Source organism: Periplaneta americana, chromosome 16 (genome assembly GCF_040183065.1).
Source record: "Periplaneta americana isolate PAMFEO1 chromosome 16, P.americana_PAMFEO1_priV1, whole genome shotgun sequence".
Classification (NCBI taxonomy): domain Eukaryota; kingdom Metazoa; phylum Arthropoda; class Insecta; order Blattodea; family Blattidae; genus Periplaneta; species Periplaneta americana.
Genome location: NC_091132.1, coordinates 53,422,082 through 53,449,106, shown reverse-complemented (window position 1 = coordinate 53,449,106; position 27,025 = coordinate 53,422,082). Strand labels below are relative to the sequence as shown.

Genomic DNA, 27,025 nt, shown 5'->3' with positions numbered 1-27,025 from the left:
TGTTTTTCATCGTTTGTAAACACGACGCTACATCATATTGTTTATAGATTTCCAAGTTAATTTTGGTGCTTTGTTCACTTTATAAATATTAACGTTTGATACATACAACATGAACATATTGCGTTGTCATAGCTAGATTATACGCCACTCTGTTACTTTCATCTTAAAGGAATCATGTTTGTTCAAATAAACAATTTTATAGAACAGTTTGCAACGAATTATGTGCTTAAAATAGAAAAGAGTTTCAGTTGACAGGTGTTGAAATTCAGACACGCATTGTAGGAAGGACAAAAGCTGTTTATAAAATTGTTTTGGTTGGCATCTACATTACACGTCTATTTACAATCAGTAATTGAGTAAAGTGAATTTCGAAACACAGCAACAAAACAAGAGTTTCCAGTTCTTACAAAAATTTACCGACATCGACAATAATGTAAAACGCCTGTTTTAGAGTTACCGTATTGGCCCGAGTGTAAGCCGCACCCGAGTATAAGCCGCACCCTTAATTTTAGGGGGAAAGGAGAAAAAAAAAAGAAAAATTGAGTGCAGAATGAGAAAAAAAGGAAAATTGAGTGCAGTGAAATTTACCTGTCACATTATCCAGTTACAAAACTGTTTACACTATTTAAACACTTTTTCTTCAATTACGGTATTACGTGGGTAAATCACCAAAAATACCGGTACAACTAATCACCGTCTTCTCCAATGTCACTGCTGACTTCACTACTACCGGTACCGGTATTTGTTTCATCACTGTCACTTTGTTCATCACTCTCCGCCCAAAGTACGTCGTCCTCACTGCCATCCAGAGCATTAGACACGCAGCATTTCTTGAAGCCTTTGATGATTGAATCTGGTGATATCGTGTGCCATGATGAGAGAATCCACTCACACATAAGGCTGACAGATGGCTTCTTGATCTTCCCAGATGGAGTGAATGCATGACCCCCTTCTAGAAGCCAATCCGAATACTGTTTTCGGAGATGGTCTTTAAAAGGCTTGTTCACGACGACATCAAGCACCTGCAATTTTGATGTCATACCTCCAGGTATGACGACTAGGTCTGTCTTCAATGCAGTAATTTTCTTCTTTACTTCGGGTGTGAGGTGACCTTTAAAGGCATCCAATACTAACATAGCCCTCTTACAGAGCAGCGCACCTGGTCTGCGATTCCAAACCGTAGCTAGTCAGTCCATCATTAGTTCGGTTGTCATCCATCGTTTCTCTTGGCAACGAATCACTAATCCCTTAGGTAAATTCTCCTTGGGCATAGTTTTACGCTTCAGAATAACGTACGGAGGCAGTTTTCTTCCATCTGCCGTAACCGCCAGCATCACAGTGATTCTTTGTTTTTCATTTCCAGTTGTTCTCAATGATATATTTTTCGCCCCTTTATTGTCAACTGTCATATTGCTCGGCATGTCCCAAAATACGGGCGTCTCGTCAGCATTGCCGATCTGGTGTAATGGGTAAGAGTGGCGCTGACGCAATTCAATGACGTGCCTCTGGAAGTTGATGAGTTTCTCAGTAAAATCCTCTGGCAGTTTCTGTGCTAATGAAGTGCTTCGTCGGAGAACAAGGCCACTTCTACGCATAAACCTGCGGCACCAACCTATACTCCCATGGAATTCTGTCTGTGGAATGTTTAGAGTCTTCGCTATTTCCAACGATTTTACCTGGATTACTTGTCGAGAGATAGGCATCCCTTCTTTCCTTTTGTCTTGTACAAAGGAAAGGACCCTACGTTCTAGTTCAGGGTATTTCCCAGCCTTGGGTCCTCTGAAAGATTTTCTGGTTGTATTGGCATTTTTCAGTTTATCCTCCGAGGCGATCCAGCGCTGCACATTAGACTCATCCACACTAAACTTTTTGCCGGCTTCTCTATTAGACGTACTCCTAGCATGACGAATAACTGCAAGTTTGAAACTAGCGTCATAACTGCGCCGAATTCCAAAGCTTGTTGAAGCTTTTCTTTCTACGTTTCCGCTCATGGCTTAACCCGTAGCTACGTACAAACTGTTTTAATCTGTCCTATCATACAAAAGAGTACGATCACTGTAATATGAAGACTGGTACATTGTTGCGTCATATACCATACGACTGCTGACAATTTCAAACACGAGCGCGTGGCATTGTTGCTCCATTTCAAAATGATAAAATTACCGGTAGCAACATGCGCCACATTTCAAGTTTAAATTTATCGGCCGCGCAAATAAGCCGCACCCCAACTTTTCGAGTTTGAAATTTGAATAAAAAGTGCGGCTTATATTCGGGCCAATACGGTAATTCCTTTGTCAGACTTCTGCGGGGAAATATTGCGCCGGAGTTTTTCTGCGAAGTACAAGAAAGTATGAGAGTGAAAGCGGTGATGAAGACGGAAAGATGACAAACATCGTGGCTGTAGGTGTTATTATTGGATTTTTATACTAGTCTGTGTTTTGTGAGTTGTGTTGCTTTTGTGAATGCTTGCAGCGAATATGGCGTTTTGTGTGGATTATGCAAATTATTTTTAAAGAGGTCCAGTTAAAAGAAAAAAAAATGTGGTACAATAATTTAACTTTTTTGTTTGAAATATGTCAAAGAATAACCCGCTGAAATTTATCACATTACTTCCGCTTCACTCAGTATAGGGACCATATGCGGATACTGAGAAAAGAGGAAGGCAAAACGTGGGAAAGATTATAGAATGCTGAGTTTGAAGTGCAAGGCCTACCCTTAAAGTTTAATTTATTTTTCCTTTCTGTCTATATTTTCCTTGGTGGTGGTGTGGGAGAAAAATAAATAAATGAATGAATGATTAAATGAATAAATAGATAGATAAATAAATAAATAAATTAATTAATTAATTAATACATATATATTTAAATAAGTAAATAGGAGGCATGTAATAAATTGTTGAATTTTGAATTCTACGCGCATTTAAAAAGAAATCTTGAGTGAGAGGTTCCTTAGGGATTTGGCAACGTAAACTTAACAGATACTGTACAAACTTAATAGATACTGTAAGTGGTTTTAGACATTCTTTAACTGTGGTCGTTGTGGGGCAGATGAAATTATTTGCATTTGCGGGCTCGTTATTTAAATAAGAAGTCTCGGCAGATTAGATAGCTTCTTTCCAGATAAAATGCAAACCATAATTTTCGGTGGAAATTATTAAATATTTTACAACATTACTTCGAAAATTTTTCAAATTCATCCCTTACTAAATGTTATGAATTTAAATTGAATAGCACCCGCACTATATAACTTTATTAACATCATATTTACATTAAGTCATGCTGTGTGACTTTTATTATGAATGAAAAGATGATTATATCCGATGATTATTCTACTGAATTTCGAAAATACGTAAGTTCGCAATGGTTCTAGATAAATAGAGAAAACTTTTTTTAACGTATTCCAACGTTTCATTTTCTTGTCCTTTTTTCCTGCCTTATTACGTTCATTTGATATTGTTTCGGTAGCCAAGCGATTTTACCATCTCGACCAATTCATTGCCTGCAAAATTATTACGAAGAGACTGTCTAATATTACGATCCAAACTGGAAACGACCTATCCTATTTGAACACAACATAGAATATTGTTCTAATATATACACATTGTCTACACTAGGCCTGGGCGTTAATAACTCGATTGAGTCACTGTAGACCACCCCTTAAATCCCCAATCCACCTTCCCCGACTGAATCAGTAATGTTTTGGTGCGGTACGAGCAGACAGGACTGTCAGTGACGGATCGCATCAAGCTGGCATCATAGATTCTACGAACTTTCGGCACTCACTGCTCGCCTAAAATCCACCACTGATGCTCAGAGCCTTGCTGTGTGTTTGTTTATAAAGCTATGTTAGCGAAAAGGACATGGGCGGGGGTTTCTGCATCCCTTTTACTTCCCCTCTTATGCCCAGGGATTGTGTTGTACTCCAAGTCGCATTTCATTTTCTATGAACCCTCATGCATTTCTGTTGCATTTGCATTGCCATAATCAATCCATAAGATAAAACTGCACTTATACCATAATTATGTAAACAGTTCATACCACAGATTTATGTCACGTCTGGGAGGTGCATTTCGTCTTCTAAACTACCTCATAATTTTAGTTGCATTTAGGTTGTGTTCCTTGCTTCTATAAACCATTCGATATAGCGATCATTCTCTTGTGTATTCTCTACAATGCAGCACAACAGGTAAACATCGGTGTGCGTTCAAGTGTCAACAAAAGTTAAAAATTCCTAACTTTTGTGAATAGCGTGTATTGGACAGACAGTGTATTCATTGATTTTCTAGCTATTAAAGTTTCATTTTGTAACATCATTTTAATTCTGTATTGCAATTTTATACCACCTGTGTGTATTGATTCGCAGTACATATAGAATACAATTGAACGAGAGGTAGGCTATGTAAGTATCGAAGTGTCATATTTGTAAAAATTGTGTTTTACTGGAATAAGAACTTACGTAAAGTACTCAGCCCTATAACAAACATAAGAATCGAAGTCTAGACTCGTTCCTTTAACGTTTTATTAGGCATCCATAGGTCGGGACGTGTATGTACCAATATTTTCAATGAATTATTACTGATTTTCCTCGAAAGTTTGGAAATGTTACTTAGATCCATATCTACAATTGTTTTATTGTATCTCTGCAGGTGACTGACGGTTGAGTTTCGAATGGCTTATCTTGGTCGTGGACGTCAAAGTACCAAAAAGATAAACAAAAGATATCTGGTTGCCTTCGTTCCAATGCGCTGGCCACTGTTTGCCTGAGTTTTAGACCTGGGATACTTTTTCTCAAAAACTAGTACAACCTTTTGTCATCTCTCTTTCCTTCTCCATGAACTGTGACGTTACACAGAGGCAGAGATATCATAGGACATCTGGACATCAAATAGTCAAGTATTTTTGTGTTTTTATAATTTGTGCCAATATAGTTATAATAATAATAATAATAATAATAATAATAATAATAATAATAATAAATAATAGAAGAAGAAATGTATGGCGTAATGTGAAGATGCGTGTAATTGATATCGAGAGGCAAGAGATTGAGTTCCAAAGTTCAGAAAAAAATAATAATAATAATGATTTATTTTAGCTGGCAGAGTTAAGGCCGTAAGGCCTTCTCTTCCACTCAACCAGCAAAAAATAAATATACATATGCATGAACTTACAAATAATTCAACAATTTGATTTAGATGAGAGTTCCATGTATATAAGAGTTATTTACGAATTAAACAACAAAATACTATGAACTATTAATTAAACACTGAAATAAACTGTGTAGCAGAATTAAGCTAAAATACATAGAATGTTAATATATTTCAAATAATATTAGATAATAGAAAGACGTTTAATATAAAACAATATTTATCTCGAAAAGGAAGTAAAATTGCCATAGTTCACAACTTATTACTTCGGCGTCAAAAATTTCATCTAGTGCTTCCATTGAATGTGTCGCTGAGTGCACAATACAGTTCGAACAAGTGACTGAGATTGAGAATGTGAAGGGCCACAACTGATATAGCAATACGCTGGAACAATTTTCTATGGCCTCCTCGACCTCCAGATTTGTCCACATTTTTCTTGTCTATGGAGTACCCTCAATTACAAAGTGTACTAAAACAACACACACATTGTGGATAATCTAAAATATTAAATTACATGGCTATACATAGATTAACTGACAATGAGCTCCAGTGAGTGTACCAAAACTGATGACCTCGTGCATAAAAAGAGTCATGAAGGATATTTTGTTTATGTGTTCTGAAACTTAGGAAAAATAATTTCCAATTCCTTAAATAATGAATTATTTTCTCCTTTTCCCCCCACATCCATCCCATTTCTATACGATGCAACCCTCTCTGTAGTCTATAAATCCTGCCTTTTTTCCACACCTCTCTTTGTTGCGTCAAATGTAAATACTTTATATACCTACTGTAATACTTATATTATTATGCTTATCACATGGCTTAGTTCATATATCTGAACTTCGTGGCTACAATTTTTTCTATCGGCACATACAATATATAAATAACCAATTAACAGCGACTGAGTCTTAACATTACAATTAGGCAACGTTGCTTAAGCGCTAATGGCGCGTCTTGTTCTGGACGGCTAAAAAGGCACGACCTTCATTAGCTAATTCGCGTGAAAAAGGGTATAGTTTATTTGTATTTACAATAACCGAATAATTGGAATAGATTTACTTCTGTTAATTCATATAGTTAGGAAATAAGTGAATAACTTATTTAAGTTACATTATTCAGAGGTGGGGGGGGGTATTCACTAAGAAGGTGTGACTATATACCCAGTGGTATTTTCTTAACTCTGAACGCACTAAATAAAGTTCTGTGTCATAAAATAGGAGTGTATCAGCAATGTTACATCTCTATTTTTGCTGTATAGGAGTGGGATGGGGTGTTAATTATGTTCATTGGTTTCGTGGTTTGTGGTTAGGGAAGCATTAGTTCTAGCGTCCGCGGTGGACACGGGTTTGAATTCCTCCAGAGGCATAGTTGTGTGTCAATCTCACGTCTCCGTACATTATCCCGCATGTCGCTATTAGTGCACGCAAATTCCTGTTGTTAGATCACCCACAGACGCTAGCCAGCCACTCCATCAATTAAGTATGCAAGGGAATATTGAACAGAGCTTCAGATTTTGGTTGCTAGAAACTAGAACTAAATTTAATTTGAATTATGAAGTAATTTTGTAAAAGGTGTACTGTGGTTACTAAGTCTCTTTCTATAGTTACTAATAGTAGCAATATTGTTGAACAATGACCAGATTGCCCAATAAGTATTATACAGAAGACCTATTATTACTCGTATTTTGTAAACAGTATACTACGTCTCATGTTCATCAATCCCGAAAGAATTGACACGCATATACTCTGTAACAGTGATGGATAGTTTTCTTCACTATGAAATAGTGAAACGGAGTACAGATTTCATACATGAGAAACCGGTTCTCAGCAAAAGCGGTACCATAGCTAATGAGGATGGATTAAGGAAGAGCGAGTGTTTGGCTAGTACAAACGAAATGGAATGGATTGAATTATATAGCATTAGCAATTGAAACAATTAAATTGTTTTTATTTTTACATTCTTTCTGTCACTACAGATTGCCATGCAATAACAAAAATACCAAACGTAGCTTTAACAATATAACAGTTGAAACTGTAAAACAATGAAAATATTAAATTCTCAGAATGTTACACATGTGTCTCGGAGAACTTTATAACTAAACAATTAATGGATATACAGTGTTTCGTAAAATACATAATATGAAATTAGAAATTACTAAATACTTACCAAATAAATTCAGTATAAAACACTACATTTTAAAGTCACCGGCGTGGCTAAGGTGATCGCCTGCCGGTCTGAAGTTGCGCTCGGGCGCGGGTTCGATCCCCGCTTGGGCTGATTACCTGGTTGGGTTTTTTCCGAGGCTTTCCCCAACCGTAAGGTCTCATCTCGCCAAATACCATCTCGCTATCTCCAATCTCATCGACTTTAAATAACCTAGTAGTTGATACAGCGTCGTTAAATAACCAACTAAAAACTACATTTTTAATAAATAATATCATTAATTATAGAGAGGGTTCTGTAGTAGAAGTTGGATAGATCCCTTCAGTGTAAGGAGGGGACTACCATATTTGTTTCTTTAGAGAAAAGAGTTACTCTAGGCATTTTCCTTAATTTTAAATATCTCAACTGGACATTAAAATGTCCAACGTACTAAAAAAATAGCGCAAACTGAAGAAATCCTTCCTTGGAAAAACAAATCAAAGTGAGAAACCTTTTCTTTACAAAATTCTCTAATATATAATATATTCACGGTACGCAGTACAGCAGGATTAAAAAAAAATCTTGTGCACGAAGTTTGTCATTACAAATATCATTAAAAATGGCTTCACGATCACTCCTACATCTTCATACTGACTAATTTGGTATATTTTCATAATGTTGATATAAATGAGATATCGTAAAAGTGGTGACAGCTTTTCCTCAAACTAAACACTGTGTCCCATTTTCTGCCTCCGAAAATTAAAATAATCGCTTTCCCACTGAGGATTCATTTGAGACCCAGAGCTTTGTCTAACATCACTTATGCTAGTCATCCTGTATCGGACTCTCAAAAGCTCTGTTTATACAAATCACTGATTGATTATGTTTTCAGTTCGCTTTTAGAATGCCGCAATCGCTTGGCAATCATCAATTTCAGCAAGACAAGGAAGTTAAGACCGCCTAAAGGTTAGGCAATCTTCAGAACTTTGGGCAAGAGTGAACGCTCAGAAAACGCGTGTCAATTTCTGCTCTATACCGGCCAAGACGGTAGCAGAAAGATTGAATACTTACTTACTTACTTACTTACTTACTTACTTACTTACTGGCTTTTAAAGAACCCGGAGGTTCATTGCCGCCCTCATATAAGCCCGCCATTGGTCCCTATCCTGAGCAAGATTAATCCATTCTCTATCATCATATCCCACCTCCATCAAATCCAATTTAATATTATCTTCCCACCTACGTCTCGGCCTCCCTAAAGGTCTTTTTCACCTCCGGTCTCCCAACTAACACTCTATATGCATCTCTGGATTCGCCCGTACGTGCTACATGCCCTGCCCATCTCAAACGTCTGAATATAATGTTCCTAATTACTGTATGTCAGGTGAAGAATACAATGCGTGCAGTTCTGTGTTGTGTAACTTTCTCCATTCTCCTGTAACTTCATCCCTCTTAGCCCCAAATATTTTCCTAAGAAACTTATTCTCAAACACCCTTAATCTCTGTTCCTCTCTCAAAGTGAGAGTCCAAGTTTCACAACCATATAGAACAACCGGTAATATAACTGTTTTATAAATTCTAACTTTCAGATTTTTCGACAGCAGACTGGATGATAAAAGTTTCTCAACCCAATAATAACAGGCATTTCCCATATTTATTCTGTGTTTAATTTCCTCCCGAGTATCATTTATATTTGTTACTGTTGCTCCCAGATATTTGAACTTCTCCACCTCTTCAAAAGATAAATTTCCATTTTTTATATTTCCATTTCGTACAATATTCTCGTCACGAGACATAATCATATACTTTGTCTTTTCGGGATTTACTTCCAAACCTATCTCTTTACTTGCTTCCAGTAAAATTCCCGTGTTTTCCCTAATCGTTTTTGGATTTTCTCCTAACATATTCACGTCATCCGCATAGACAAGCAGCTGATGTAACCCGTTCAATTCCAAACCCTCTCTGTTATCCTGGACTTTCCTAATGGCATACTCTAGAGCAAAGTTAAAAAGTAAAGGTGATAGCGCATCTCCCTGCTTTAGCCCACATTGTGTTGGAAACGCATCTGACAGAAATTGACCTACACGAACTCTGCTGTACGTTTCACTGAGACACATTTTAATTAATCGAACTAGGAAAGATTTAATATGCTTAAAAATATGAAAAGTTTTCACACCATCCACTGGTGTCCCTAAACTGAAGATTTCAAATGTCTTTGTAAGAAGAAAACATCCGGTGAGCAAAGAGGCCACATAATAGGCCCACCACGACCTATCTATAGTCCAGGAAAATATTATTAAAATGTCAGAGAATATCCTATTGAAAATGAGAGAATATCTGTCATACTTAAACCACATTTTCTACCTAATGTGCAATTAGTTCTGGCAGTAAATTGGAAAGAAAATAAAGGTAAACCTGTCTTGTTAGTTTGGCAAAACGTAAGTTCCAATTAGCCAGTCCCCTAAGACACTTGCCCACACATTAAAAGAAAATTTTTGTTCATGCCTTACGTGGACCGTTGTGTGGATTTTCATCGCCCACATGCGACAATTTTGTAAGCTAATAATAATGTGGATTATGCATGACAAAGCTCGAACACGTGTTGTCTGAAACGACATTCTTCGATCTAAAGTAGTGCTTTATAAAGTTAGACTAATAAAAATAACAGTTTTACACTTCATAATTTTGTTCGTGTATCACACAATTTATTGAACGTGGCAGGTACATATACGAATTCAACTTACAACACTACAAATGTTTGAACTCGCGGAAATATAAAACATTTTTATTACTTTGTCAGTGTAACTTCATCAGATGTTCCTTTCGACTAAAGATAACTTTTCGGGTCATATTTATAAAAGAATTTCGTCCATTGTTGTCTCCTAATAAATCATCATTCTGAAAAACTTGTTGCACTACTACATCAACAGAATGATGAAATATGAAAGAAAAAAAATGAATTCCACTTAAAACACAACAAAAATTTTAATTCGAGGAAATATACAGGATGTAACAACTTTAATGTTTAGAATTTCAGGAACATGTTCCCTGACATGTTCTACGTTGATTAAACCTAACATACCTACATCCGAAATTGAGAGGTTACAGAGATAACATTTTTATTACTTGGTCTAGTTAACTTCATCAATTGTTTCTTTCGGCTTATAAATCAGTTTTCGGGCCACATTTTTGTAAAACAACTTCATCCATTGTGTCTCCCGTAAAAATCCTCACTCTTTAAAACTTGTTTTATCGCTCCCTGTGTGTAGTTTCTTCTTCGCCGTCGGAACACTCTGAATTTTATTCGAACAGATTGTGACATTTGAGTGCAAGGAATCTGGAAAAAAGCATTGTAACCTTAGTCCCGAAGTGTTTGACGTAAATAAGTCCCCTATTTGTACAGCCTAAAACTCCCCAAGTATGGTTTCCGATGTGTAATATCGAATTTTTAATTATAATAATCTAAAAACATCTTATCCCATAATATATAATTAGGAAATGGAATGAGATTGACTGCTTGGAAAACCACAAGATACTAATTGTGTTAAATGTCAAGGTTACACATTTCGTGTCCTTATTCTGTTGTCCAGATTTGTTTATACGCCCTTAGATATAGAAGTATTTACATTAAGAACGGATTAGATAAAGCATCTTTATTTATTGATCCTTACACAAGTTAAATCACCCTTACTCTTAACGTTTCGCAAGTTATGGCACGTTGAAGTGGGTATACTTTTTCGTTACAATTTTTGTTGACTAATTCCTTATCAAAGATATATTTGCATAAAAAAAGTTTGTCTTACAATTCTGACCGTAGACGTCGACTCAATGTGCGGAAGAAAATAAAATGAACCGTGAGATCTCATGGAAATAGCAATGGGTTCCGCTGAATTTATAGCCACAAATGCTAATATTTCATCTTCAACGAAACATTCCAATTTAATTCAAAGCATTTCTGTATTCTGTTTTATATGTCGATAATTTACAATATTTTTAATAAACCTAGTATATAAAATCAGAACGAGTGTGTGAGATTTCATCCAACGAGATATTTATGGTGTATACGAGCTGCAAATTTCGTTGATCTCGGGGGAATTGTTGAGAGGCCTTGCGAGGCGCCTTTCTCAATATTTAACAAGCTGCGCCCGATGCATGTGATGTGTGGGCCATGCATACTCGACGCTGTGATATGTAACCTGGCTCCACGACGCTTATTATAACCCTGGGGTTCGATATTTCAACTGAAGTGACTGCAGCTTCAATCATTGCTTGACGCTAGATCGTGCTCAAGAGCGTTACCGTCCCGTGTGCTCCGTCACTCATATGCTTGACCCTCCAAGCTAGGATGAGGGAGAAATAATATCAGAGTCTAGTATATAGTCACGAAGCTTGAGTTGTGAGGGTGCTAAAAACAAAAGACTGTGCCGGTACTATTTTGCATTGTCTGTGATAAGGCGATATTAGGGATCCTAGCCGTCAGCAACTATCTATGGATGCATATTTACTACGTATTGAACTTCTTGACTGTATATATTAGACTGTGATTAAACGTTGGAATAACAAAGGAGAGAGCATTCCATAATGAGAACTTTATGAACTTGTTCACATAGGCTAATATTGTTTGCAGATTTGGCTTCTTGATTCTAATGGTTCGTACAAAACAGCTGAGTCTACAAATTTTCTGTATTAATTTCTACGATGATGATGACGACGATCACCTGCATTTTCATATTCCTCATTGTTTGCATTAGTTTTCTCCGAAACCGTTAACAACAGGATATATGTTTATATAAATATATTTTGTTCACAATCACCAATATTATCACCTCTGAAACCATGTACATTAGTGGCAAAAAAAAAAAAAACCGGACTGACCCTTGTAGCTGATTTCAGAGCCTTGTTCACTCCAGAGCACGATAGACTGGTAACTAAGACTTTTGTGGTTCGAATCCTGCTCGAATCCTGCCTGGGAAGGAAACTTTTTTTTATTCCTTATTCAAATTTATTCCCAATACTTTTCGATTGTTGGTAAAATTCGTGTTCTGGGAATAATACGTTAATTAAGTAGTAAAATACCGCTGCAATCGAAAAGTATTGGGAATAAATTTGAATAAGGAACAAAAAAAGTTTCCTTCCCAGGCAAGATTAGAACCATGAAAGTCTTGGTTACCAGTCTATCGTGCTCTGAGTGAACAAGACTCTGAAATCAGTTGCAAGGGTCGGTCCGGTTTTTTTGCCACTACTGTACCTTTCCTCCTGACTCACCCTGTATATTAGTTAGGATATTTAATGTTCACCTGTCATCAGTGCTATCGTATATACATGTATAGTTACGAATCACGGATGAAATGTAAATAAAACGTTATTTTAATACATTTCGCTTATTTAGTTGGTTTTTCTTAAGTTGTCAGTCATACTAACTTGGTCAGGGACTGTATGTGAAGTGCCACCACACCCTTTATAAACACAAAGACTTGTTTGAAATATCACTACTTTCTATTAATAGCTCCTTCTCAGGCTATAAATATACAGTCAATTTCGGTTATAGTGAACCTCTGCAGATCAGAATATTTCGTTCACTATATCCGAAGTTCACTAAAACCGAAGTGTATGTTGCTATACATACAGTATTAATGTCCACTTGGGTCAGATCACGTTCAATATCAGTACTAATGTTCACTTCATCTTCCAACTTAAACACTTTATGCTTCCACATTCAGATGTTCACAATTCGAAACTTGAATCTAATCTCACCATGTAGGTAGCAGGCACTGACCAATTTCGCACCTCTTTACACCAGAGGTATACCTACTGTGTACTCGGCCTTGGAATTTCCCCGTGTTCACTTTTACAAAGATGCGGAAGGAAGGGTAGAGGACCATTATACTGTAATCCTTCTTGTATTTACCCTTTGGTCATCACCAGGCTTCGAGACTTCGGACCCAATAGAGCAGTTCAGTGGGAAATCCGCATAACGACGTACTGAGTATAGTGGTAAAGCGTACAGTGGGTGGGGGTGCTGTAGAATGAATGCCAAAAAATACGCAAAGAAAAACGCTCTGGATTTGAAGGTTCTGAAGAATAATTTAGTTTTCATACAAACCCATTTTCAAACTGTGTCTGAAACTATTGCACGGTTAGAAAAGTCAGAGCAAGAGATGCCGGAAGCCCTCAAATTAAATGAGGAAATGGCGCAGAGAATTAATGAGACACCAAGTACACCGGTTACTGAACGTGTAAAACAGAAGTGGAAATCAATTTTATGTAAAAATAACGGATATGGAACATTGTGTAATATAAACAGCAAATTAGTGGACATAGAGTCACCCGAGAATGAAGGACTGTCTCTTAGAGACTGCAATGTTGTTACGTTTTTTCGTTTTGCTCCTATAAAGTCATGCGACGTAGAGCGCATCTTTTCACAGTACAAACTGTGTTTGGCAGACAACTGAAAAAGATTTACGTTTGAGACACTGAGAATGTATCTTGTAGTAGGTACATTGCAATTCGGTACTGTAACTGCACTTCCTAAAGACGATCAATAGGATAAATGAAGAAATTAAAATTGCTACATCTTTATTTCCACCATTAACTCTGTGTATAATTAAACACAAATGCTTATAAAAGACAGGAGAATAAATGTTTTTCACATTCTTTTGACATTGTCATTGTGTAATGTATATTTATTTTCAGAATGTCCATAGGTGTATGTTTCCCCATACTACCGTACTCTATTCTAAATAGCAGCGTCGTTACCTCAACACATCTCTACCTTTCACTACCTGCAGCGAATCAACAACCTATAGTACAAGCACAGTAAACTTATTGTATCGGGTCCAAAGTCTCGAAGCCTGGTCATCACTCTACTCCCTTTTACAAAATAACTCTTTTTCTTGCTGTTCTTCGAATAACCTCTTCTAAAGAAGTCAGAACTAATCCTTCCTTTCTCCCTCACTGCGTACACTATTCTCTTTAACATGTTTCAAGCTGTCCAGGAAGCTGAACAAATCCTTTTTCTTTTAATGCACATAACGATTAGAAGGTTTGAGATTTTTTCCGAACATATTCTGAGAAGTTTATAGGAGAAAATTACCATTTTGGCCATTTTAAGATTAGGCTACATTTTCTTGGGGAAGTTCTAGTTTTAGGTTCACTATAACTGAAGTGAGGGTTCACTATAAACGGAAATACTAATGTACTTTATAATGTATGCGGGTCGGGACCAACGATTTAAGGGAAGACTCCACTGAAAATCATGAAAATTTTTCCAAATTTGTTTTAGCTATTTCACTTATTCAGAATTTATATTTTCATACCCCAAATGGATTCAGCTCAATTCTGATTACAAATACTCGTATGTTTACACTTTTTAAATTAAGGCTGGAAGGGGGCGTGGAATTTAAAGAGCTGTCAAAATTGTTTTTCATCGAAGAATTCTTTTTTTTTTTTTTTTTTTTTTAATTTCTGATTACAAATCTAGTAACTTTCTGTTGGCTCCCCGAAGTTACTAGATGAATTTTGGGGAGGAGAATATTAATTTACATAAATATTCATTTTATTTTCAAATCTATTTTTCTGTGTTCATTTTTGTTGATTCAACACCAACTTTCTTGCCAAATATTAATCAATCTGGATGAAATTTTTACTGCAAGTATTTATGAGGTAGCTGCATGTTCCTATGCATTTATTTTGTGAGAAATGCTGCTAGTTTATCTTATTAATATTTTCTTAAGAAAAATATTAATAAAATAAACTAGCAGGATTAAGAAAAAATATTAATAAAATAAACTAGCAGCATTAAGAAAAATATTAATAAAATAAACTAGCAGATTAAGAAAAATATTAATAAAGTAAACTAGCAGCATTAAGAAAAATATTACTAAAATAAACTAGCGGCGTTCCTCACAAAATAAATGCATAGAAACATGCAGCTACCTCATAAATACTTGCAGTAAAAATTTCATCCAGATTGATTAATATTTGGCATAAGAAAGTTGGTGTCGAATCAACAAAAATGAACACAGAAAAATAGATTTGAAAGTAAAATGAATATTTATGTAAATTAATATTCTCCTCCGCTACATTTGTCTAGTAACTTGAGGGAGCCAAATTTTAAAAAAGAATTCTTCGATGAAAAACAATTTTGACAGCTCTTTAAATTCCACGCCCCCTTCCAGCCTTAATATAAAACTTGTAAACATATGAGTATTTGTAATCAGAATTGAGGTGAATCCATTTGGGGTATGAAAATATAAATTGTGAATAAGTGAAATAGCTAAAAAAAATTTGGAAAAATTTTCATGATTTTCAGTGGAGTCTTCCCTTAATTTCGCTATAGCTGAATGTTTACTGCAACCGAGTTCACTATATCCAGAGCTGACTGTAATATATACAAAAGAAACCGAATACATTTATTTATAAAAATGGTTACGGGCATGTCTAAAGATCTATACACTTACGAGTTACAGAAGGGAAGGTGAAGTGTAACTGTATGTCGGCAGATAGCCGAGAATCTGAGTTGTGTGGAATTTATCAGATTAGACCATTGCACTCCATTTATACGTGAGGTGAATTAGAAATAGCAGCCTATAACTTTTCGGTCAGATTCGCTCGTCACAACTCCGATAAGCATATTAGCAAAACCCATATGCAGCAGCAGCAGCAAATAACAAGACCACAGATAATTTGGTAGATCAGATGCACGGCTGAATCCCCGCTGAACTTGACAGGTATTGTGATTCTTGAAGCTTTGTTATGTAGATGAGATACTCGACGGCAGGAGTACAGACTTTAACAAGCCACCGTGCACGCTATTCTGATGTACTGTACAATCCACTTCGTAACACAAGTCTTCAGCTTGCTGGTACTTCTTATTAAGGTCCAAATATTGCACGGACTACGGAAGAAAAGTTCCTATGGCATGAAAAAATCTGATTCTGTTAAGGCCCATTCACAATGAAAATTAAACGTAACCGTAACATAAACACAGAAGTTTGCGGCCAGGTTACCAAATGGGATCCTTCACAATGATTCACATAAGCATTAACATAAACATTACCGTAGGATGTTAACATGAAAGTTTGCAAACTCCAAACTTTCATGCTTATGCTTACGTGATTTGCAAACAGTACACAATCGTGGAGCGCTTAAATATACGACAGAATATGAGGAAATGGCATCGCTGTTATGTTTCCATGGCTATGAAGTATGTTTGCTGTTATGTTTATGTCCCCATCATGAATGATGTGATTTTACCGTAACGTTTACATTCTTAAATTAACGCTTACGTTACGTTTAATTTTCATTGTGAATGAGCCTTTAGACGTTAACATGAAAGTTTGCAAACTCCAAACTTTCATGCTTATCCTTACGTGATTTGCAAACAGAACACAATCGTGGAGCGCTGAAGTATACGACAGAATATTAGGAAATGGCGTCGTTGTTATGTTTCCATGGTTACCAAGTATGTTTGCTGTTATGTTTATGTTCCCATCGTGAATGATGGTATGACTTCATGATTTTACCGTAACGTTTACATTCTTAATTTAACGCTTACGTTACCTTTAATTTTCATTGTGAATGAGCCTTTAGACGTTAAAATGAAAGTTTGCAATCTCCAAACTTTCATGCTTATGCTTACGTGATTTGCAAACAGAACACAATCGTGGAGCGCTGAAGTATAAGACAGAATATTAGGAAATGGCGTCGTTGTTATGTTTCCATGGTTACCAAGTATCTTTGCGGTTATGTTTATGTCCCCATCATGAATGATGTAATTTTACCGTAACGTTTACATTCTTAATTTAACGCTTACGTTACCTTTAATTTTCATTGTGAATGAGCCTTTAGACGTTAACATGAAAGTTTGCAAACTCCAAACTTCCATGCTTATGCTTACGTGATTTGCAAACAGAACACAATCGTGGAGCGCTGAAGTATACGACAGAATATTAGGAAATGGCGTCGTTGTTATGTTTCCATGGTTACCAAGTATGTTTGCTGTTATGTTTATGTTCCCATCGTGAATGCTGGTATGACTTCTTGATTTTACCGTAACGTTTATATTCTTAAGTTAACGCTTACGTTACGTTTAATTTTCATTGTGAATGAGCCTTTACACAAAGAAGTTTGCTAATATGTTGAGAGAGAATGTAGGCACATGTCTCTTCAAAAAGAAATTGGAAAATTGTGCAACTACAGGGTGTAACAGGACCTCACCGACAAACTTTGAGGAATGATAGATCACACAGAGAGGGTAATTTTTTGTTGAACATACGCTCGATGACACGCCCTTCATGAGTTATGCATTCTTTTTAGAAGCGCATTCCGCATCATGTATGTTGCATAAGTGTGCGCCTTAAGTCCTTATCTGTATTACACTGCTGTAGTTTGTTATTGGTCTGTCTGGTGCATTTTCAATCAGTCTTAGCTTCCAACAATCCAAAACAACACTACCATCCTTAAGGGGAGAGGACGGTATTTTTTTAAACTTTTTTCCTATTTGGTGTAAAATATTAACTTTTTCTATGTAGAGAGTTCATAGCTGTGGCAACTCAACCAAATAAAAATATTTTGAAAAAAATTATTTGGGGGCCCAAATTTGAAAAAAAAATATACCCAATGCAGAATTGTACTAAAACCGATATATCTAAGCCGTTTTTAAAGATAGATTCAAACAGTGTTTTGCAATGTTTTTGCAAAAGAATGTTCTACAAACTGTCTGTAACAGAATTGTGATATTCGTCCCTTACTTACTTACAAATGGCTTTTAAGGAACCCGAAGGTTCATTGCCGTCCTCACATAAGCCCGCCAGCGGTCCCTATCCTGTGCAAGATTAATCCAGTCTCTATCATCATACCCCACCTCCCTCAAATCCATTTTAATATTATCCTCCCATCTACGCCTCGGCCTCCCTAAAGGTCTTTTTCCCTCCGGTCTCCCAAATAACACTCTATATGCATTTCTGGATTCGCCCATACGTGCTACATGTCCTGCCCATCTCAAACGTCTGGATTTAATGTTCCTAATTATGTCAGGTGAAGAATACAATGCGTGCAGTTCTGTGTTGTGTAACTTTCTCCATTCTCCTGTAACTTCATCCCGCTTAGCCCCAAATATTTTCCTTAGAACCTTATTCTCAAACACCCTGAACCTATGTTCCTCTCTCAGAGTGAGAGTCCAAGTTTCACAACCATACAGAAGAACCGGTAATATAACTGTTTTATAAATTCTAACTTTCAGATTTTTCGACAGCAGACTGGATGATAAGAGCTTCTCAACCGAATAATAACACGCATTTCCCATATTTATTCTGCGTTTAATTTCCTCCCGAGTGTCATTTATATTTGTTACTGTTGCTCCAAGATATTTGAATTTTTCCACCTCTTCGAAGGATAAATCTCCAATTTTTATATTTCCATTTCGTACAATATTCTGGTCACGAGACATAATCATATACTTTGTCTTATCGGGATTTACTTCCAAACCGATCGCTCTACTTGCTTCAAGTAAAATTTCCGTGTTTTCCCTAATCGTTTGTGTATTTTCTCCTAACATATTCACGTCATCCGCATCGTCCCTACGTTTGTAAAATAAACAATTACAATTTAATAACAATTTTCTGATTTCCTTTCTTGCAAAGAAACGGAAGTATTTTTAAAATCAAAGCAACAAAATTCTGTTACAGAGAAAAGTTTCCTAATAGTCTAAAGAATGAGTGTTCTAAATTTCATGCATGTATCTTTAATAGTTCAGAAATTATATCCATTTTTGTCTGGAAATGCAGCAAAAAAAATGAAGTTACTGGAAACCGATAAAAGCGGGCGTGTGATTTAAAATTCCATAGCGCAGTAAGTTTAAAAATGACGTCTCAACATACGATAAGGGCAAAAAATACCTACAAAATGTTATGCAATGCATTCCACACATATCAAAGGGTATTTTAAAGAAAAACAAATTCTTTGAAAATTTAATTTACCGGAAACAACAATAAAAGTGGGCGAGTGATTTAAAAATCCATAACGCAGGAAGTTTAAAAATGGCGACTCAACATCCAATAAGGGCAAAATGTTATGCTATGCATTCCACACATATCACAGATTATTTTAAAGAATTATTTTGTTTTTTGAAAATATACTCATTTTTCACCAAAAATACCATCCTCTCCCCTTAAGGGTATATGTACGTGAACGAGCACAATTATCAGAAAATGCAGGCATTAAATTTCTAAAATGTTATAAAGAAATGAACTCACAATTTGACAAAAATTATAAGGTATCACAACAAGACTTGTCATAACTTAAATAGCTGATAAAAGTATAAGAAAGGTTACTAATAATATTTTTAAGAATTCACATTTTACTTTAAATTAAATTTTCCAAAATTTTAAAATGTTCACACATAATATTTCATAACTCCGCAACCATTAGAGATAGAATCCTGAAATTGTGTACACTGATTTAACATGAATTTGTGCAAAAGGTAGACTACAATAATGTCCATTTCTTTGAAAACAGAAAAATTAGGTCACAAAAGAGTATGCAAATTTTAATATTTTTTATATAGGACAAATAAAAAATTAATTTTATTAAAATAAACAACTCTACATGTTTGAGAGTAGTCTACTTTACAGAAATAAGCTTTATTATATGCAGGAAAAATATTAAATATGTTAGAGAGACCATAACAATGTTATGGTTACCAAATTATATAAGTGCAAAGTTTGTTTGTTTTTATTTTTCATACTCTGATAAAACTGGTTCGAAAAATAATATGTGTAATATTTTTTTTAACTTTTATCAGATATTTAAGTTCTAATAAATCTTGTTGTGGTACCTTGTAATTTTTCTCAAAATGTGAGTTCATTTTCTTACAAAATTTTAGAAATTTAGAACCTGAATTATCTGATAATATTTGCAGTCGTTCGCGTACATACACCCTTAACAGAGTTGTATGATGAATGCTGCTAAGGTGTCAAAAATGTAATGAGGTACTGTAATAGGGTATGTAATTTTAACAGCTGTTGTAAATTGTCGGAACATGCATGGAAAATTATTTAAAAAAAATACTGGATATCTAATTTTGGATGCATACGAGTAGTTCCTAAAGGTAGAGTCAGCGATGATTCTGCCCTTAACAAAAAATGATCCTCTCTGTGTGACCTATCATTCCTCAAAGTTTGTAGGTGAGGTCCTGTTACACCCTGTATATTACAGCGGTGAGATGTTCCTATTTAACGTAATAATGCAAATATGAACTAGGATCTACGTAAAGATAAATTTTTTGGTCCAGCAGAACACGTCTGTTACGGTAACAATATTAGAGGAGAAAAATTCGCTCCGGCGCCGGGGATCGAACCCGGGCCCCTGGTCCTACGTACCAAGCGCTCTAACCATTGAGCTACGCCGAAGTTCAACCCACAGCACCGAATCGAATCGAATCCCTCTCCTCAGGCCACAAACAGGAAAACACTGGAGGAGAGGGATTTGATTGGACGCTGTGGATTGAACTTCAGCGTAGCTCAATGATTAGAGCGCTTGGTACGTAGAACCAAGGTCCCGGGTTCGATCCCCGGCGCCGGAACGAATTTTTCTTCTCTAATATTAAATGAACTCGGATCCTCTGTGGAAGGGAAACCGGTACGCTTCTCCTTTTATATTAGGATTCGAAACCAATTTCAGGTTTTCTTAATTACAGCACAAAATAAGAATTATAGTACCCATGGTGGCTCAGTTGTGAAAACACTGACGTACGATGGCTGAGGACTTGGTTTCTAGTCCCGGTCATAGCGTAATTGTATTGGTGTTGGACAAAGCCAAGGTTCCTGATCGGTTTTCTCAGAGTTATCCCGTTTGCCTTCACTCTACCGCCGTTTTCCATTTCGATATTACATGTAGTTACCATAATTTTAATACCACGAAATGAAATAGTAATATGCGTTACAAGAGCGGTATGTTGATGTTTTCATGGTCGAGGAAAAGATTGAAAAAGCGAAACGTAGTTGAGCTTTTTTAATTTCCAAGAACATGAAAACAAACATACCGCTCGTGTATCGTACATTATTTTCTGCGAAGATAGTTTATTACATACCTGAAAGACGAATTTCTAATTAGTTGCAATGAAATCTCCATGTTGGTTTCTGTTTAATGACGGCAACTTCGGAACACCAAAATATCTTTCTTCAACATTGTTGCTATAAAATGATTTCTGTGTTTACTATACTCCAGCAGGCCGTGATATACGTCTGTCTTTTTTTCCCCCAGTCTATAAATGCGAACTTAAAACAAACGGTAAGGTTATGTAATGATTTATTTTTCATTTTAATGTTTTAATAATATTATTTATATAACATATTGCAGTAATAACATCGGCATCTGGAATCTTGTTGATTTTTTCACGGCTTCCTTAATGTTACTTGTATCAGGAATGCAATAAGTTTCGTGGAGTAGTAGACTTTACTTCATTTTTGCAAATATTTAAAAACAGTAATTAACATTGCGATTTAGGTGAAATTGCAGTGGTAAGTTTCCAATTTATAATTATTACTATGTTAAACGTCTGTAAAATAATATGTTAAAAGCCTAAAGCAGTAAAATGAATGTCGCGCTTAAACGGTAAGAAGAGGGAAATTGTTATGTGTGTTAGGTTGGGAATACTGAATGTGGTATTTCACACTTACCGCGTATTGGTTCTGTGCGGAAAACGAGCAAATACGCACGATCTCGCACAAACATATTTCCGTGACTATTTCGGTCCGTACACCAATATTTATTTCCTTAAAAGTTAAGTATAAGTCGTCAAATTATTATTTTCGTTTATAGACGGTCCTAATAAAAAGTGAAGAAATATTGACGTACAAATACGTAAATCGTCATGCGATTCTTTGGCGGATATATATATATATACATATATATATACATACGCCTATATATATTATTTATAGTAATTCCATATTTTGGGTGAGTCGGCTAAGGCATTTGCCTCCCGATCCGGAGTCGTGGTCGGACGCGGGTTCGATTCGCGCTTGGACTGATTACAAGGTTGGATTTTTTGTAATTTTTTCCCAATCGTAATGCAAATGTCAGGTAATCTATGGCGAATCCTCGGCTTCGTCGCGCCAAATATCATCTCGACATCATCAATCTCATCGACGCTATATAACATCACAGTTTATACAGTATCGTTAAATAACCAAGTAAAAGATCCATAGTTTGTATATATTTCTCTGAAATATTTATTCATATTCAGGATACGACAAGAATGCAAATATTCTGTATTAGCACTCTTTCAAGGTGCATAATAGACTACTACTACCATTGCTCTTTCGGTGAATGATAAAAATGTTTAGAAAGCAAATACGTATTTTATAGTTTTTAATATTTATTCTATTATTGAAGTAAAGCACGTGCGATTAACTATGAATCTACTTAATTACTTACCTATTTACTTACTTACTTACTTACTTACTTACTTACTTACTTACTTACTTACTTACTTACTTACTTACTTACTGGTTTTTAAGGAACCCGGAGGTTTATTACCGCCTTCACATAAGCCCGCCATCGGTCCCTATCCTGAGCAAGATTAATCCAGTCTCTATCATCATATCCCACCTCCCTCAAATCCATTTTAATATGATCTTCCCATCTACGTCTCGGCCTCCCCAAAGGTCTTTTCCCCTTCGGCCTCTCTACTAACACTCTATATGCATTTCTGGATTCGCCCATACGTGCTACATGCCCTGTCCATCTCAAACGTCTGGATTAATGTTCCTAATTATGTCAGGTGAAGAATATAATGCGTGAAGTTAATTATGAGTCTAAAATGTTCTTAACCCTATGCGGTAAAGAAAGCTAAGTAAACAAATTGGAGTAGGCTAAGGCAATATTTATCATTCAAAAAGAATTAAAATCTAATTTTGAACGTCCAAGGGAAAATATTTTCTTAAAAAACTGTAATGAATAATAAATACGTTTTGAGAAGACAGTGGTATATGAGGAGTCCACTGCAAGAATGATGGATGTCACTTTCTTTTCGAAAATGAACCAAGACTGTCAATGCATAGCTTAAGATATATAGAATGTACATAGAGAGTTATATGGCATTAACACTGATAGTCATTGTCCATTAATGATCGGAAAATCACAGTTAAGATTTGAGCAGTAAGCATTTCAAACTTTCAATTGCTTCTCCTGCAAAATGTATTCCAAATGACATCCATCATTCTTACAGTGGACTCTTCATATCGTCGGTTTCTTGGTAAAAGTGACCAAGTCCAAAATGCAAAATTTTTGGAAAAAGGCGTTTAAAGGTTTAATGATCCATTCAAAGATAACTGTACTTCATTAGATGTTAGTAATAAGTTATTTTAAAGGTAAATGTGCTATATTATTAGTTTTTAGTATAAAATTATGTATTATATTTTCGTAATGCTTGGAAGCCTTGGAATGTGACTTGGTCACTTTTACAAAGAAACCGATGATATATGGTTGAAATAAAAAAAACCCTTAAATTGGCAAAGCTTCATTTCTCACACTAATTTATTAAACCTTGTCGGACCGTAAAGAAAACAACTATCGCAACATTCAGAAGATTGTAATGGAAATTCTGAAGGCCTCTCTTCAAATTCTACACCATCATCTATATGTTAACATGTAAATTTTTGTTTTAATGTCCCAATCGAATCATTATTTTGCTCGTTTCATTTCCCTTTATCTTTTACTAGCTAAAAGCACCCGGCGTTGCACGGGTTTTCCTTTCTGCTTCCGTTTTTAATTAAACTGCGTATTACATATTCGGAAATCTCGGCACCTAACTATAGACAACCAAAACGAATTGCCTTTACTAAGCTAAGATTGATCTTTACTTAACGTCACTTACATGAATTGATGAACTCCTTACAGAAATGCCTGCCAGCTTTAACTCAAAACAGTTGTAAATCAGGCAGCGGAAAGAAAACATGTTATCATGTGCTTGACGTTCAAGGTTATTTTTTTAATTTATATATTTATTTGTTTTTATTTATTTATTCTGGTTTAGTTAAGGCCATTAGACCAGAAATACAAATCAAATAATAGAAAAATCAAACTATGAACAAAGTAAAACCCAATGAAAATATGATTCCTTTTCCTCTTTCTGATCAGTTTCAGCATCGAATCAATATGTACATATATAATTTAATTTATATTGGAAGATTTTTTACTTCTTGACCACTGTACTCCCACATATATCATACCCAATTTTTTTCAAATATAACTTGGAAAACTATATCTCACAAATTCAGAACATATTATATTAATTCTTATTTTATACAAAGAATACAGATACAATATAAACTTGCAATAAGTCATTTTTTTTAACATAAAGACTAATATTCTGAGAGACGTATTGGCTTAACAGTATTTTAGAAATTGAGAGATTGTTATTTCTACAACGTACAACAACCTACATTTGCAACGTGATTATAAAGATAGAATTTCGCAGTAACATATTTTCGGACGTGAACAACAATATTTTGAGAGACGTATATTTTAGAATTAATACAATGCTATTTTCAGTCGGCTTACGTACATTCACATACTACATTATCAACATGACAGAAATATCATTTAATTTCTATTTGATATGTGAAAAATCTTTTTTTTTCCACTCCTTTGTATAAAATACAGTCGAGGATGTGAAAAACACGCAGTTTTTAAGTCAATGTCTGCAACTTTGAGGTACTGTCCTTGAGCTACATTTTAATATGGTCATTACAAATGCTAGTCGCACTGAATTGCAATTGCATTAAATAGAATGGGTACCATAGCAATACGTGAGATAAAAACATCTTCTCCTTTCGTTTTTCCAGTTAATATTGCGACGTCTATTACGTTTCGCGTGGGTTCTTCATACCAATTCATGTTGGTGCATAATTTTGGTGGGTTAATATTTCGCAATTGTACTTCTGGTTATTCAATATTTAGTAAATTATGTGATAGAAATCCTTGTAGTTTGAAAGAATTCTAGAATTTAGTTGGATAAAACACAGCCTGCTCATTATCTACAACTCCATCGAGAAATTCATAATACTGTCCTGGACTGCGTAAAGATATTTATTGTACGAATTATCTAGTTTTAGCCTTCATGATGTGTACCAACAATGTTATTCGTGTTATAATTTCCATGGCCTCGTGAAAGTCTATGTTTAATACAAAAGACAATAATAAAAAACAATTGACTGTAGAAGATAGCATTTTAATATTACACGTGAATGTTTGATCGTATTTATTTCTATTTTTTATTTTTTATTAATTTAAACGTCCATTTGTACAATTTTAATATAGCCTATGTTTTTGTCCTTGTCATGAATGTTAAATGTGCAAACTTCGCCACATATCGATCAAAGCGTGTAGATTTGTTTAGAGAACATACATACCCACATTCACGTTTATATATTAAGATTTCAGTATAATTGTATGGTAACTTTGTTTGAGACAGCATAAATAAAATACTACGGATATATTAATTCCCTTTATGGCGGGTTAATAGTACATTATGCAACGAGCCTATAATGAAGGTAATTAAGAAGCGAGTATGGATATTTATGAAACGAGCGCAAGCGAGTTTCATAATTTTCATACGAGCTTCTTAATTACCATTATAGGCGAGTTTCATACGACTTTTTATGCTCGACCATATTTCTAACTTGATATTATTAATTTTCTTTGTATCTGACCTAGGCCAATGTCCCGTATGTTGTGAGATGTGCGCAGACGCGAAAGTATTGATTTTTCCGAGGAACAGATGTTCACATTGACCTTGCTAGGCCATAAGAACCTACAGAGATAACATTAAAATTAAATTATACATTGAAAAACGAGATGACAAATTGAATTTATTTGGATATTATTATAATTAACGCTAATTATTATAGTAACAGAACATAACCTTCTGCGACAGTATTGGATTTCCAGCCTCCGTGACTTTTCGCTAATTCTCTTTCGATTGCATATCCGAGAATAATCGATACTTGCGGTTTTATAACGGTAGAAAGCTGACCTGTCATTGGCTGAACAGTTGTAACCTGATTCGTCATTGGCTGAAAGACCTGACCTTTAATGAGTAGGTGTACTTTAATGACATGCATTAAAGGTCTGCTACCAGGTGTATAATTACTACATTTCGGCATAGTCGAGCATAAAATAAAATAACGTATCTAAAATAATGTAAATAAATTATAAAAATAATAACAAAAAGAGGAGTTGAGCTCAGGTTCGATCTTGGGTCCCCATACATCAGGGCTGGGCAGCAAGAGCAGATTCTACTCTCTCACGGGGAGTAATATGATTTCTCTTCATCCCCTTTCTTCCCCGCCGAACACCGCGCAGCGTTGATTCAGAGACGGATGAATATTAAGCGTCCCCGTTTAGAGTCAGGATCCACTCTCGGTCCCCAGCCCTGCCATACATCAAAGTCATTCATCTTACCACAACGCTACAGAGAGATACATATTTAAGTGCTTCAATTTAAGTATTATGAATGTTTCACATTTGCTTTCTATTATGTTTGATTTTGAATTTATAAAAACTAAACAAATATGTGTTTTGTATCATTTTGTATTTTGTTGCCCATGACACATTCATTCAAGAAATCGTCTCTCATTTATGTCATGTTAATTTAATATTATTTTATTTAATATTAGCCGTACCCGTGCGCTCCGCTGCACCTGTTAGAAATAAATATAAAGTAATTACATAATT

The 27,025-nt window shown here is 35.4% G+C and overlaps 1 protein-coding gene and 1 non-coding gene across 4 annotated transcripts in view; one reads left to right on the top strand and one right to left on the bottom strand.

The window, feature by feature from the left end:
* SLO2 (slowpoke 2) overlaps positions 1–27,025 on the top strand; it is a 1,063,914-nt gene that overhangs the window by 165,472 nt on the left and 871,417 nt on the right. The window lies entirely within an intron of this gene.
* Positions 20,622–20,694, bottom strand: TRNAT-CGU (transfer RNA threonine (anticodon CGU)). Its single transcript has one exon. It is a non-coding gene; the product is annotated as a tRNA-Thr (tRNA).